The sequence below is a fragment of the Salvelinus fontinalis genome, chromosome 9, assembly GCF_029448725.1.
Source record: "Salvelinus fontinalis isolate EN_2023a chromosome 9, ASM2944872v1, whole genome shotgun sequence".
Classification (NCBI taxonomy): domain Eukaryota; kingdom Metazoa; phylum Chordata; class Actinopteri; order Salmoniformes; family Salmonidae; genus Salvelinus; species Salvelinus fontinalis.
Window position 1 is genome coordinate 6,025,733 of NC_074673.1, and position 13,652 is coordinate 6,039,384.

Genomic DNA, 13,652 nt, shown 5'->3' on the forward strand with positions numbered 1-13,652 from the left:
TCCCGTGTACAGCCGAAAAACTCCCTACTATTTTTAAATCCCTATTCCCACATAGCACCCCAACCCCTGTTGAATGCACCCCGCCTACACTCCACCTCGACTCTCCCTGAACCCATTCCTGCGTAAACCTCTCCACGTCATTTTGATCTTTTAAATGTACTTCTTGTAAAAAACACACAGAGAAGCAAATGGAGGACAAATGGGAAAAAACAGTCGCCCTTTTAACTGGGTTCCTAAGCCCTCTAACATTTATGCTAGCTAGGTTTAAAAAAGACGACATGGGATAAGGAGGGAAACGGACTACTATCTAAAATATGACATTTTTCCATACTCACTTTAAATACATCTCCTCGTTAGGAGGCCTATCCGGGAAACGGTGGTCTCCTGCGGGAGGACTGTCCACAAGGATCTTGGTCGGGAAAACCCTTTCCTCCTCCATCTGTGTGGGCGCTGGAACACCGCTGGGTGCCAGACCGCTGCTGTCGATGGAGCTGCCTGACGGGGAAAGCAGAGTCTCCTCTGCGCTGCCCGGGTTTCCCTCGCCTTTCTCCTCAGACCTCCCGCTTTCCAAAACACTGAAACGGTTTCCCCCCAGAGCAGACTTCTCCGTCGCCTCCATGCTGATGAGTGGGGAAACAGGGCTCATCTGCTTCCTCTTCACCGAGCACTTCCTCCTCTCTCTCACCGTTGTCCAGCTCTCCTGAGCCGAGGGCGCGGTGGGCTCTCCCTTCTCCCCCTCCACTTGCTTGTTCCAACTCCCGTCGGTCTCTCCGCTCTCCTCGTGGGATGATGATGGCGTCTCACTCCCGCTCTCCTCGGACCCTCGCAGTTCTCTCTCCATCACCAGCTCCTCCACCACCTCCTCAATGGCGCGTAGTTCCATTCCTTCTCCCTTGTCTGGTATTTTCCCGCTCTCTGGTCTTTTGTCGCTCTCCGCTCTTTTCCCGCTCACCGCTCTGGCGTAAGAGGGGGCTGCCTTCGGGCAGTGACGGAACAGGTGGTCCTCTGAGTTGCACAGACTGCAGCGCTTGGGCACGGTGCAATCCCTCATTATATGGCCCAGAGTCCCACAGTTTCTGCACCTTGTCTGGGTGCAGGCATCAGCGAGGTGCCCGTAGGTGCTGCACTTCCTGCAGAAACGAGGCTGACCAGCATACATAAGGTAGCCCCTGTCTGCTCCGATGGAAAAAGAAGCGGGTGGATGGCGGTAGCCATCATGGCCGCTCTCGTCCTCCTTTAGCAGCACACGAAACTGCCTCTTCCCTGTCCAGATGCCCAGGGCGTCCTTAATGTCTCTCACTCCTGGCAAGATGGTCACGTACCGGCTGAGGTAGCACACTAATGTTTCCTCTGTGACCCATGGGTTGAACATGTGCACCGTTAGCACCCTCATGTTGTGCCTGCACAGGGACTCCACTTGAAAAGCACTGAGGGCGGGTGCTGTCGCGTTCGCGCGGAAAAGCCCTCTCACCTCCTCCAGCCTGGTGATGGTGTAGAACGAGACGTCGTAAAACTTCTCCGGTGTGTTCTGTTGCAGGCAGTGCACGTCGTCTGCTGTCAGGCGTAGCGGTCCAAAAAGAACTTCCTTCCCAAAACGAAATCTCTCCATCAAACTATCATTTCCGGTCCATTGAAAACGCAGCGTGTTCTTCAGTCCAGCGGCTGCTGACTGTGATGTGGCCGATGTCGACATCGCACCTCCTTGTGGATCCCGCGGGTACTTCTCGCGATCTTTTTCTTGATCTTAGCCAAAAGGCCGAGAAGCGATACCGCAATGCTTTCGGGAGGAAGGTGCCGTTCTCAGACACGTCAAATCCGGAAACGCTTACAGCAAAATGAGCTCTGTAAACTTTACATCAAATATCAAAGATTATGATGCTGTTAAAAAATGGTGGCATAGATCGGGATTTGATCAACGTCGGGAAAAGACACTTTTCACTGATACAATGTAACACATTGGTAGGATACAAAGTCACGCGTTCATCCGCCCTCCAATCGGAAACTAGACAAATCCTTATTGAGTTAAAACCAGATTTACAGCTAAATTGGAATAATCTATCAAATACGGGTGGGAGAAACAATTTGCAGATAATAATATTGACATAACATTTTATCTTTTATAAAATATCTCAGGAAGCGTTGATGCCACAAGGGAACAAAACAAATTGTCCACTTGGTGGCGCCAGACTTCCACCGACCGTCGCCTTGTACAAGCAGTTCTATGTTGTCAATAAAATACACTTGAATGTTGAACCACTTGACTTCAATACATACATCATCAACGCAAAAATAGCCTATGTATTTTTTAATCTGTCTGTAGAGCCTTGTATGATAAGGCCATTGTGAGGAGGCCTTTATATATGGTATACCAGACACTGCTGTCGGGGATGCCATCCAGCACCCTGTCCATCAAACGCTCAAAAGTAGCTGGAGCGTTGCACAGGCCAAAACACAGGACATTGAACTGCCAGTGTCCTCTGTTAGTGGAGAACACAGTTTTGTCTCTGGCCTCTGGGGAGAGGGGCACCTGCCAGTAGCCACTAAAATGAGCTAACAGTTCAAACTGAGCATGAAAAGCTTCCCAATCCGCCTTACCGGAATACTTCGGGGTCTTAACAGCTAGGGACGCAGCTGGGAACCGGGCGCCGCCATGTTTGTTTACATCCTGAGCCCCAGATTCCTCGTCGACGTCACACCTTCGGTCCGCCCACCAGAATCGGCGCGAAGCAGTCGACAAAGCGCTCATGCCCGCTTCAGCCGCCATCACTCTAATGTCCTCCCTCAAGCGGCCTCTGGGCTCCGACGCCCTGGCGATCTCCTCAGCCAGACCCACCGACGTCCATTCACACGTACCTCATTGGCCATAATCGTCCCCTACCTCCACCTTCACTTTCGGATTCCCTCGAAGCATTTTCAACCCCGTTCTCACCTACGGTAGCTAGCCACAGAAGTCAGCTAGCTAGCTGGCTAACTTTTATCGACGTTTTTACTTCTGACACCAATGTAATGACCTGACTAGATCATAAAGGAACAATTATCCAGACAGAGGTTTGAGTTTACGAATTGACGGTTTATTAACCTAACTTTACACAGGCTACTGTTTGGCCGTAGCCCACGCCAAATAAATGAAAAATAACCCACAAGCCAACCGTGACCTTCTCTTGTGAAATCCAGACGAAAGAGGGAGAACAAAGGGTGAACCTGGTCTTAACTTCCGATGCTCCACCCCCCTGCCCAACCCCCCTCCACGCCACTCCGCCAACCACCACGATGCCCGGCATCAGAACATTCCAGGCATTCCCGTGATTGGCAGATAGCAGGTTGATTGACATGTCGGACCCCGCGAACACTGTGTACTGGTCAGTACAACACAACCACCTACTAGCGGCTAGTAGGTGGTTGTGTTGTACTGACCAGTACACAGTGTTCGCGTAATATATCATACTAAACTTTAGTATGATATATTACGTTTGACTGCTTTAGTATTATATGCTACGTTAGGTTACACTGTAAAAAAGAAAATATATATATATATATATATAAATATTTAGTAACTGGTTCCACAGCCATTTTTTAGTTTACTCAACTTTTCAGTCAAAGTGTTACCTGAACTTAACATTTTTAGTTCACTCAACTTTTAGTGGGCCCAAGCTGCAAGCTCGAGAAAATCAAGGCTAGTGAAACACACAGTGCTGTTAACAAACGTTTTCAACTTACATATTTCACACACAACAACATTGTGGATGTTTGTTGATGCAGTAAATGATATTCAACATGTCCTCATCTGGGATTTGAACTCACAACCTCTTGGTTCTCAGTATTATGATCTTCCTCCAACGCCATCAGGTCTTAGTCAATTATCAAGTAATCTGACTATTCTCTCATCATTGGTTTGATTTACCTATTGACTTATTATTATTTCATTTTTTTTTGTTTTATTGTTACTCCTTAAATCACTATAATAAATCAAAAATGTTTTTTTTGGAGTGTCCTTTGACAGGTGAAATCAGTCATTGACTCAGACATGGTGGCGTAGCAGGAATATAGTAATACTGTGAACCAAGAGGTTGTGAGTTCAAATCCCAGGTGAGGACATGTTGAATAATAATTACTATGAACATGCACAATGTCAACGTGAGTTGAAAACTTTGTATTTAAAATATCTATTTGAATGTGTGGGTGTCCCTAGCCTAACTTCTCAAGTTTGGACCAACTTAAAACTTTAAGTTCTGTAAACACTTTGATCAAAAAGTTGAGTAAACAAAAAAAATGCTGTGAAACCAGTTACTTAATAATAAGTTGAATTAAATATATATATAAAAAAGGGTTAGGAGTTGTTAAGTTAGGTTATAGGGTTAAGGTTATGGTTGGTGTTAGCTAACATGCTAAGTTATAGGGTTAAGGTTATGGTTGGTGTTAGCTAACATGCTAAGTTATAGGGTTAAGGTTACGGTTGGTGTTAGCTAACATGCTAAGTTATACGGTTAAGGTTACGGTTGGTGTTAGCTAACATGCTAAGTTATACGGTTAAGGTTACGGTTGGTGTTAGCTAACATGCTAAGTTATAGGGTTAAGGTTACGGTTGGTGTTAGCTAACATGCTAAGTTATAGGGTTAAGGTTATGGTTGGTGTTAGCTAACATGCTAAGTTATAGGGTTAAGGTTGGTGTTAGCTAACATGCTAAGTTATAGGGTTAAGGTTACGGTTGGCGTTAGCTAACATGCTAAGTTATAGGGTTACGGTTGGTGTTAGCTAACATGCTAAGTTATAGGGCTAAGGTTATGGTTGGTGTTAGCTAACATGCTAAGTTATACGGTTAAGGTTACGGTTGGTGTTAGCTAACATGCTAAGTTATAGGGTTAAGGTTACGGTTGGTGTTAGCTAACATGCTAAGTTATAGGGTTAAGGTTGGTGTTAGCTAACATGCTAAGTTATAGGGTTAAGGTTACGGTTGGCGTTAGCTAACATGCTAAGTTATAGGGTTACGGTTGGTGTTAGCTAACATGCTAAGTTATACGGTTAAGGTTACGGTTGGTGTTAGCTAACATGCTAAGTTATAGGGTTAAGGTTACGGTTGGCGTTAGCTAACATGCTAAGTTATAGGGTTACGGTTGGTGTTAGCTAACATGCTAAGTTATAGGGCTAAGGTTATGGTTGGTGTTAGCTAACATGCTAAGTTATACGGTTAAGGTTACGGTTGGTGTTAGCTAACATGCTAAGTTATAGGGTTAAGGTTACGGTTGGTGTTAGCTAACATGCTAAGTTATAGGGTTAAGGTTATGGTTGGTGTTAGCTAACATGCTAAGTTATAGGGTTAAGGTTGGTGTTAGCTAACATGCTAAGTTATAGGGTTAAGGTTACGGTTGGCGTTAGCTAACATGCTAAGTTATAGGGTTACGGTTGGTGTTAGCTAACATGCTAAGTTATAGGGCTAAGGTTATGGTTGGTGTTAGCTAACATGCTAAGTTATACGGTTAAGGTTACGGTTGGTGTTAGCTAACATGCTAAGTTATAGGGTTAAGGTTACGGTTGGTGTTAGCTAACATGCTAAGTTATAGGGTTAAGGTTGGTGTTAGCTAACATGCTAAGTTATAGGGTTAAGGTTACGGTTGGCGTTAGCTAACATGCTAAGTTATAGGGTTACGGTTGGTGTTAGCTAACATGCTAAGTTATACGGTTAAGGTTACGGTTGGTGTTAGCTAACATGCTAAGTTATAGGGTTAAGGTTACGGTTGGCGTTAGCTAACATGCTAAGTTATAGGGTTACGGTTGGTGTTAGCTAACATGCTAAGTTATAGGGCTAAGGTTATGGTTGGTGTTAGCTAACATGCTAAGTTATACGGTTAAGGTTACGGTTGGTGTTAGCTAACATGCTAAGTTATAGGGTTAAGGTTACGGTTGGTGTTAGCTAACATGCTAAGTTATAGGGTTAAGGTTGGTGTTAGCTAACATGCTAAGTTATAGGGTTAAGGTTATGGTTGGTGTTAGCTAACATGCTAAGTTATAGGGTTAAGGTTGGTGTTAGCTAACATGCTAAGTAGTAAGTCGTTTCAAAGTTGCTAAAGTTGTCCGTGATGAGATTCAAAACATGCAACCTTTGGATTGACATTCGCGTTATACGGAAACACATCCATCCCGAACAACCACCGTCTTTTAGTTTTTGCCTTAAGTAACCTACTGTTATGCCAAAGGTAACATATCATATCATATCCAACTTTCTCCTCTTCCTCATCTTCTTTTGTTTCCTCCTCTCAACTCATTTATTTAACTAGGCAAGTCAGTTAAGAACAAATTCTTATTTACAACGACAGCCTACCGACCGGGCCAAACCCGGACGACACTGAGCCAATTGTGCACCGCACTACGGGACTCCCAATCACGGCCGGTTGTGATACAGACTGGAATCAATCCAGGGTGTCTGTAGTGACGCCTCTAGCACTGAGATGCAGTGCCTTAGACCGCTGTGCCGCTCGGGAGCCCAACAATGCCAAATCACTTATCTACCAATTTAAATCAACCTTTAAGTATCATTTATCTTCGATTCCCTGAACATCCAAACATAAAGGTGGATAAGAGATATTATGCTTTCAGACAGGCTGTGTCCTGCAAAACTCTGCTTTATCTGGGAGATATTGAATCTCTCTTGTCTTACTAATAACTTTTAGAATTCTAATTGAATGGAGAAGCAGCCTAAATCCTCTTGATTTTTATCACCTTAGTTTTATCTCGTGTGAAGTTTCAGAAGCATGTGATTGTAACTGAGATATCCAAGATGTCTGTGGATTGACCGATAGCTTGGCTACTCAATGAAGACAAACATTGTTTTACTGTACTAAGATTACCACAAGTGCTTGTGAATAAAAAAAAAATCTTACTCGAAGAACTATTTCTTCACAATTTCTTTTACAGAGGGACGTTCAGAGAACAACCAGCCCATTGTTGGACCAGGCTGTATTTTCCCTTTCTACTGGTTCTGTTATGATGGGTTCATAAAGACTGTTATTCAGGAACCGCCAGGTGTAGCAGACTGTCAGAGGAGAGTACCACTTTGCAGGTGTAGCAGACTGTCTGAGGAGAGTACCACTTTGCAGGTGTAGCAGACTGTCTCAGAGGAGAGTACCACTTTGCAGGTGTAGCAGACCGTCTGAGGAGAGTACCACTTTGCAGGTGAAACAGACTGTCTGAGGGGAGAGTACCACTTTGCAGGTGTAGCAGACTGTCTGAGGAGAGTACCACTTTGCAGGTGTAGCAGACTGTCTGAGGAGAGTACCACTTTGCAGGTGTAACAGACTGTCTCAGAGGAGAGTACCACTTTGCAGGTGTAACAGACTGTCTCAGAGGAGAGTACCACTTTGCAGGTGTAGCAGACTGTCTCAGAGGAGAGTACCACTTTGCAGGTGTAACAGACTGTCTGAGGAGAGTACCACTTTGCAGGTGTAGCAGACTGTCTGAGGAGAGTACCACTTTGCAGGTGTAGCAGACTGTCTCAGAGGAGAGTACCACTTTGCAGGTGTAACAGACTGTCTCAGAGGAGAGTACCACTTTGCAGGTGTAGCAGACTGTCTCAGAGGAGAGTACCACTTTGCAGGTGTAGCAGACTGTCTGAGGAGAGTACCACTTTGCAGGTGTAACAGACTGTCTCAGAGGAGAGTACCACTTTGCAGGTGTAACAGACTGTCTCAGAGGAGAGTACCACTTTGCAGGTGTAGCAGACTGTCTGAGGAGAGTACCACCTCCAGCAGGCCACAAATGTGCATGTGTCTGCTCAAACGTTCAGAAACAGACTCCATGAGGGTGGTGTGAGGGCCCGACGTCCACAGGTGGTGGTTGTGCTTACAGCCCAACACCGCGCAGGACGTTTGGCATTTGCCAGAGAACACCAAGATTGGCAAATTCGCCACTGGCGCCCTGTGCTCTTCACAGATGAAAGCAGGTTCACACTGAGCACATGAGCACGTGAAAGACGTGACAGAGTCTGGAGACGCCGTGGAGAATGTTCTGCTGCCTGCAACATCCTCCAGCATGACCGGTTTGGCGGTGGGTCAGTCATGGTGTGGGGTGGCATTTCTTTGTAGGGCTGCACAGCCCTCCATGTGCTCGCCAGAGGTAGCCTGACTGCCATTAGGTACCGAGATGAGATCCTCAGACCCCTTGTGAGACCATATGTTGACACATGCACATTTGTGGCCTGCTGGAGGTCATTTTGCAGGGCTCTGGCAGTGCACCTCCTTGCACAAAGGCGGAAGTAGCGGTCCTGCTGCTGGGTTGTTGCCCTCCTACGGCCTCCTCCACGTCTCCTGATGTACTGGCCTGTCTCCTGGTAGCGCCTCCATGCTCTGGACACTACGCTGACAGACACAACAAACCTTTTTACCACAGCTCGCATTGATGTGCCATCCTGGATGAACTGCACTACCTGAGCCACTTGTGTGGGTTGTAGACTCCGTCTCATGCTACCACTAGAGTGAAAACCCCGCCAGCATTCAAAAGTGACCAAAACATCAGCCAGGAAGCATAGGAACTGAGAAGTGGTCTGTGGTCACCACCTGCAGAACCATTCCTTTTTTGGGGGTGTCTTACTAATTGCCTATAATTTCCACCTTTTGTCTATCCCATTTGCACAACAGCATGTAAAATTTATTGTCAATCAGTGTTGCTTCCTAAGTGGACAGTTTGATTTCACAGAAGTGTGATTGACTTGGAGTTACATTGTGTTGTTTAAGTGTTCCCTTTATTTTTTTGAGCAGTGTATATATAGTTTCACAGACAAATTGTTGCATTTTTTTCTGTTTTGTGTGAAATCGTTAAGAATAATATAAAACCAGTCTGCACACCACCAAGGTGAATTGGTTTAGTTTCAGACAGTAGCCTTCAAGTAACAAAATATAATTCAGTTGATTGAACATTAAATGTATTTCAATATGATTAAAATGGTCCTAGAGCCTACTGTTTATATTTTAAAACAGTCATCGTTTTGCATTAGAAGCATATTTGTATTCGTCGCTTGTTTGTATAAATTGCAAAGGCATTGGCAACTTTGTATTATTTGTAGTCAACTTTGTTCAGATGTTATTGGCGGTCACAGACGGAAAAACACGTGATTCTAGGTTCATGTTTTACCGGAGATTGTTTATTAAAAATATTTTTTTAAACATGTACGGACGCATTTAGCTGTTCTCCGAGTGGTCTGAGGTAGTGTATTAGATTTACGAGCGTTTTCCAGTGCAACGTTAATAACAATGGTTTTGTGAAACCGCTCGGGAAATTGTACGATGTTCCTACGAAGGTTCTAACGATTCATTTATCCTTAACATGCTTTTGGGAAACCGGGCCCTATTCTGTTTGAATGATTCTAATCTTATGTTCCGTCCTCTTTTAAAATAAATTCAATAAATTGTATTATAAAACGGATGTGTTGTCTTTGTGATTGTTTATGTTTTCTAGTAGTTTGTGTGAATAAAGTGATGTCATTGAATTCTAGTAGTTCCTGGTTGGTTCATAGTTCTAATCTGTAATGTAACCCAGCAGTGATCTGTCGGTGCTCCAGGCTCTACCAAATGACAGCCTATTCCCTGTCATCATGTGTACTTTTGAACACAACCCTATGGGTCCTGGTCAAAAGTAGTGCACAGCACTATAGGCTAGAGTGTGTAAAATATACGATTTGTTCTGTGACTGAATAACATTGATGAAGGATAACGACTCCAATTTCTATGCTGTTGTAAAACAGGTTATTTTGTAAATGCGAATAAAAGAGGATTAGATTTGATTGGAGGTTGCTCTGACGGTTGGTTGAATGTCATGTTATAACATGTCTGTTAGTGTGGTTTCGCAAGGCTTCTTGGAACAAGCCAGTGCCAGCCATCACGTTGTAGTTGTGGATGGCCATTTTCAGTACTGTAACATACCAGTAGGTGTCAGTAAAGTAGCAATCAACACGAGTCTTGTCCACCAGCCAGCTCTCTTGCAATTTGCCAGGGGATGAGGTTGAATGGACACAAATCTACGTTATCGTAGACAGACCATACAATACATGTTATCTGGATCAGTCCTATTGCCATTCACAAGAATCAAAAAGAAATATTCTACATTTGATTGTCTCTTTAATCCTCGGAAATAATCTTCTCACAATAATGATGTTAATAGCGTTCCTTTAACAAATGATCAAAAGCTTTTAACTTCAAAACAGGAGAGCAGAACTAGCTCGTGAAAAAAAAGAGAATCACTCTTAACAGACATTACAGAGAAATCCATAATCAGCACCATAATAAACACATCCTACAGCTGTTCATATTAGTCAGGACTTTTAACATAATAAAGTAGCACTATTTCAAACATATTTTAAATGTTGACTTCCATTAGATTGAATGGTGGAACCCTTTGGTCTTTAAAGCCAAAAGCTCAAGCCAGAGACAAGTCCCTGGGCATGGTAACCAGTAAGCCTGTACTGTGACTGATTGTGTGATTACATGAATACATTTAAAAATATATTGTTTTAGCCATGATTATCTTCCCTTGTGTGGTGTAGCTGCATATTTAGAAAACAAGGAAAGGAAAAACGCCATGATTGGTGGAACCGTAGGAGGAACATGATTGGTGGAACCGTAGGAGGAACATGATTAGTGGAACCGTAGGAAGAACATGATTGGTGGAACCGTAGGAGGAACATGATTGGTGGAACATGTCCAGATTCAGATTTACCAGTATCCAATCACTATTCAGAATATATCAATTATTACAGAAGTCATACTATACTTTCACACTATTAAATGAATGAATGACAAAAGTCAAACAAAATACACACAAGGTAACATTAGAAAACATGCTTTTAGAACCAAATATACCAGCCTCAATCCCCGACTAAAAATGATTGTCAAAATGATTGCATAGATTATTCTCAAAGGCTAGAAATCCAAATCAAACCGTCACCGTGACGCTAGTTTGCCGTGACCGCTAGGACAGGAGATATATACCTGCTGGCCACTGTCTATTCTGTAGCTCAGGTGGGCCGGCTGTGGCTTACATCAACTAGAAGACATACTGTACAAGCAACTGGTTGGAATCTGGTTGGAATGACAGTGTCAACTGGCTTTGCCCTGTGTCACTGTCATTTCAATCAGTTTTGCTAGTTGGGAAAGGCAAGAGGTCATTTCCTCAGGTCCTCATGAATGTCTTTACTTCTTGTTGCGGTAGTAGGCGGCCATCTTTACTTCTTGTTGTGGTAGTAGGCGGCCATCTTTACTTCTTGTTGTGGTAGTAGGTGGCCATCTTTACTTCTTGTTGTGGTAGTAGGCGGCCATCTTTACTTCTTGTTGCGGTAGTAGGCGGCCATCTTTACTTCTTGTTGTGGTAGTAGGCCATCACCATCCTCGCCTTGCTCAAACTGATCCCCTTGGTTGAAGCGCCAGTTGACTTCTTGCTGCGGTAGTAGGTAGCCATCTTTACTTCTTGTTGTGGTAGTAGGCGACCATCTTTACTTCTTGCTGCGGTAGTAGGCGGCCATCTTTACTTCTTGTTGTGGTAGTAGGCGGCCTTCTTTACTTCGTGCTGTGGTAGTGTGCGGCCATCTTTACTTCTTGTTGTGGTAGTAGGCGGCCATCTTTACTTCTTGCTGCGGTAGTAGGCGGCCATCTTTACTTCTTGCTGCGGTAGTAGGCGGCCATCTTTACTTCTTGTTGTGGTAGTAGGCGGCCATCTTTACTTCGTGCTGCGGTAGTGTGCGGCCATCTTTACTTCTTGTTGTGGTAGTTGGCGGCCATCTTTACTTCTTGTTGTGGTAGTAGGCGGCCATCTTTACTTCTTGCTGCGGTAGTAGGCGGCCATCTTTACTTCTTGTTGTGTTAGTAGGCGGCCATCTTTACTTCTTGCTGCGGTAGTGTGCGGCCACCACCAAGTAGCTGTCTGGGGTGAGGTCCTTGGTGTTGGGTGACTTGGGGGACATGGGAAAGGTCTTCCCCTCCACTCTGGAGATCTGGAGCATCCGACATGGGTCGTGTTTCAACAGGTAGCTCTCAAAGGTCTCCCAGCCTCCTCCCACACGCACCATCACATGCTTGTTGTGTAGCATCTAGGAGAACAAGAAGAAGAAGATTACTATATTGTCCAGTCAGTGTTCACAAACGTTCAAAAAAAAACTCTGGGAAAATCTTTAGCTGACAACGATATTATTTCATGGTGTAGTACAAAGGGGCTATTCAAATCCCAGCCTGGAGGTCCAGAGTACTGCTGGTGTTCTGTTCCACCTGATAATTCATCGCACTGACCCGATGTCCCAGGACTAAATCAGACCTTGATTAGAGGGGGAAGAATGAAAATCACAATGGAAATGTCTTTGAGATGCAGATTTTAATTTGCCTAGTGTAGTAGATGGACATCTCTAGTAATTCACAGCTAATACAATGGCTTTGTTTGATTCCCTTTTCACTAATAAATGACTCCAAAACTAAAAATTCATGTGCTGTGGTTTAACCAAGAAATTGTAATGATGTGGGTTGCATTGTATATAGCAATATTCTGTTAATTTCCTTCACACCTTTTAAATTACAACAACTCTCCTGTCTGCCACCTGCTACCTTCTGTAACGTGGTACTACTGTAAACACTACTCCTGCCTGCTACCTTCTGTAACGTGGTACTACTGTAAACACTACTCCTGCCTGCTACCTTCTGTAACGTGGTACTACTGTAAACACTACTCCTGCCTGCTACCTTCTGTAACGTGGTACTACTGTAAACACTACTCCTGCCTGCTACCTTCTGTAACGTGGTACTACTGTAAACACTACTCCTGCCTGCTACCTTCTGTAACGTGGTACTACTGTAAACACTACTCCTGCCTGCTACCTTCTGTAACGTGGTACTACTGTAAACACTACTCCTGCCTGCTACCTTCTGTAACGTGGTACTACTGTAAACACTACTCCTGTCTGCTACCTTCTGTAACGTGGTACTACTGTAAACACTACTCCTGCCTGCTACCTTCTGTAACGTGGTACTACTGTAAACACTACTCCTGCCTGCTACCTTCTGTAACGTGGTACTACTGTAAACACTACTCCTGCCTGCTACCTTCTGTAACGTGGTACTACTGTAAACACTACTCCTGCCTGCTACCTTCTGTAACGTGGTACTACTGTAAACACTACTCCTGCCTGCTACCTTCTGTAACGTGGTACTACTGTAAACACTACTCCTGCCTGCTACCTTCTGTAACGTGGTACTACTGTAAACACTACTCCTGTCTGCTACCTTCTGTAACGTGGTACTACTGTAAACACTACTCCTGCCTGCTACCTTCTGTAACGTGGTACTACTGTAAACACTACTCCTGCCTGCTACCTGCTACCGTCTAACATGGTACTCCTGTACGTTTCCTGGGTTGGTTACCGTGGCAACATCTACACCACACAAATAAATAGCGGGACAGAGAAATAAAAAGGGTGCCATTGCCATATCCACAATACGTTGTGATTCCATTAAACTACATAGCTATTCTGCCATTATCAATCCTATTAAATACATGATAAACAAAAGGAGATCACATTTACAGTAGAATGTCTTTAGAGCACAATCAATCCAAGCAGGAATGAGTGCCTGCAGAAAGCCCCATTTGACAGACAGTGACTTCCTGAATGGAAGTAGCAAGTTAGATTG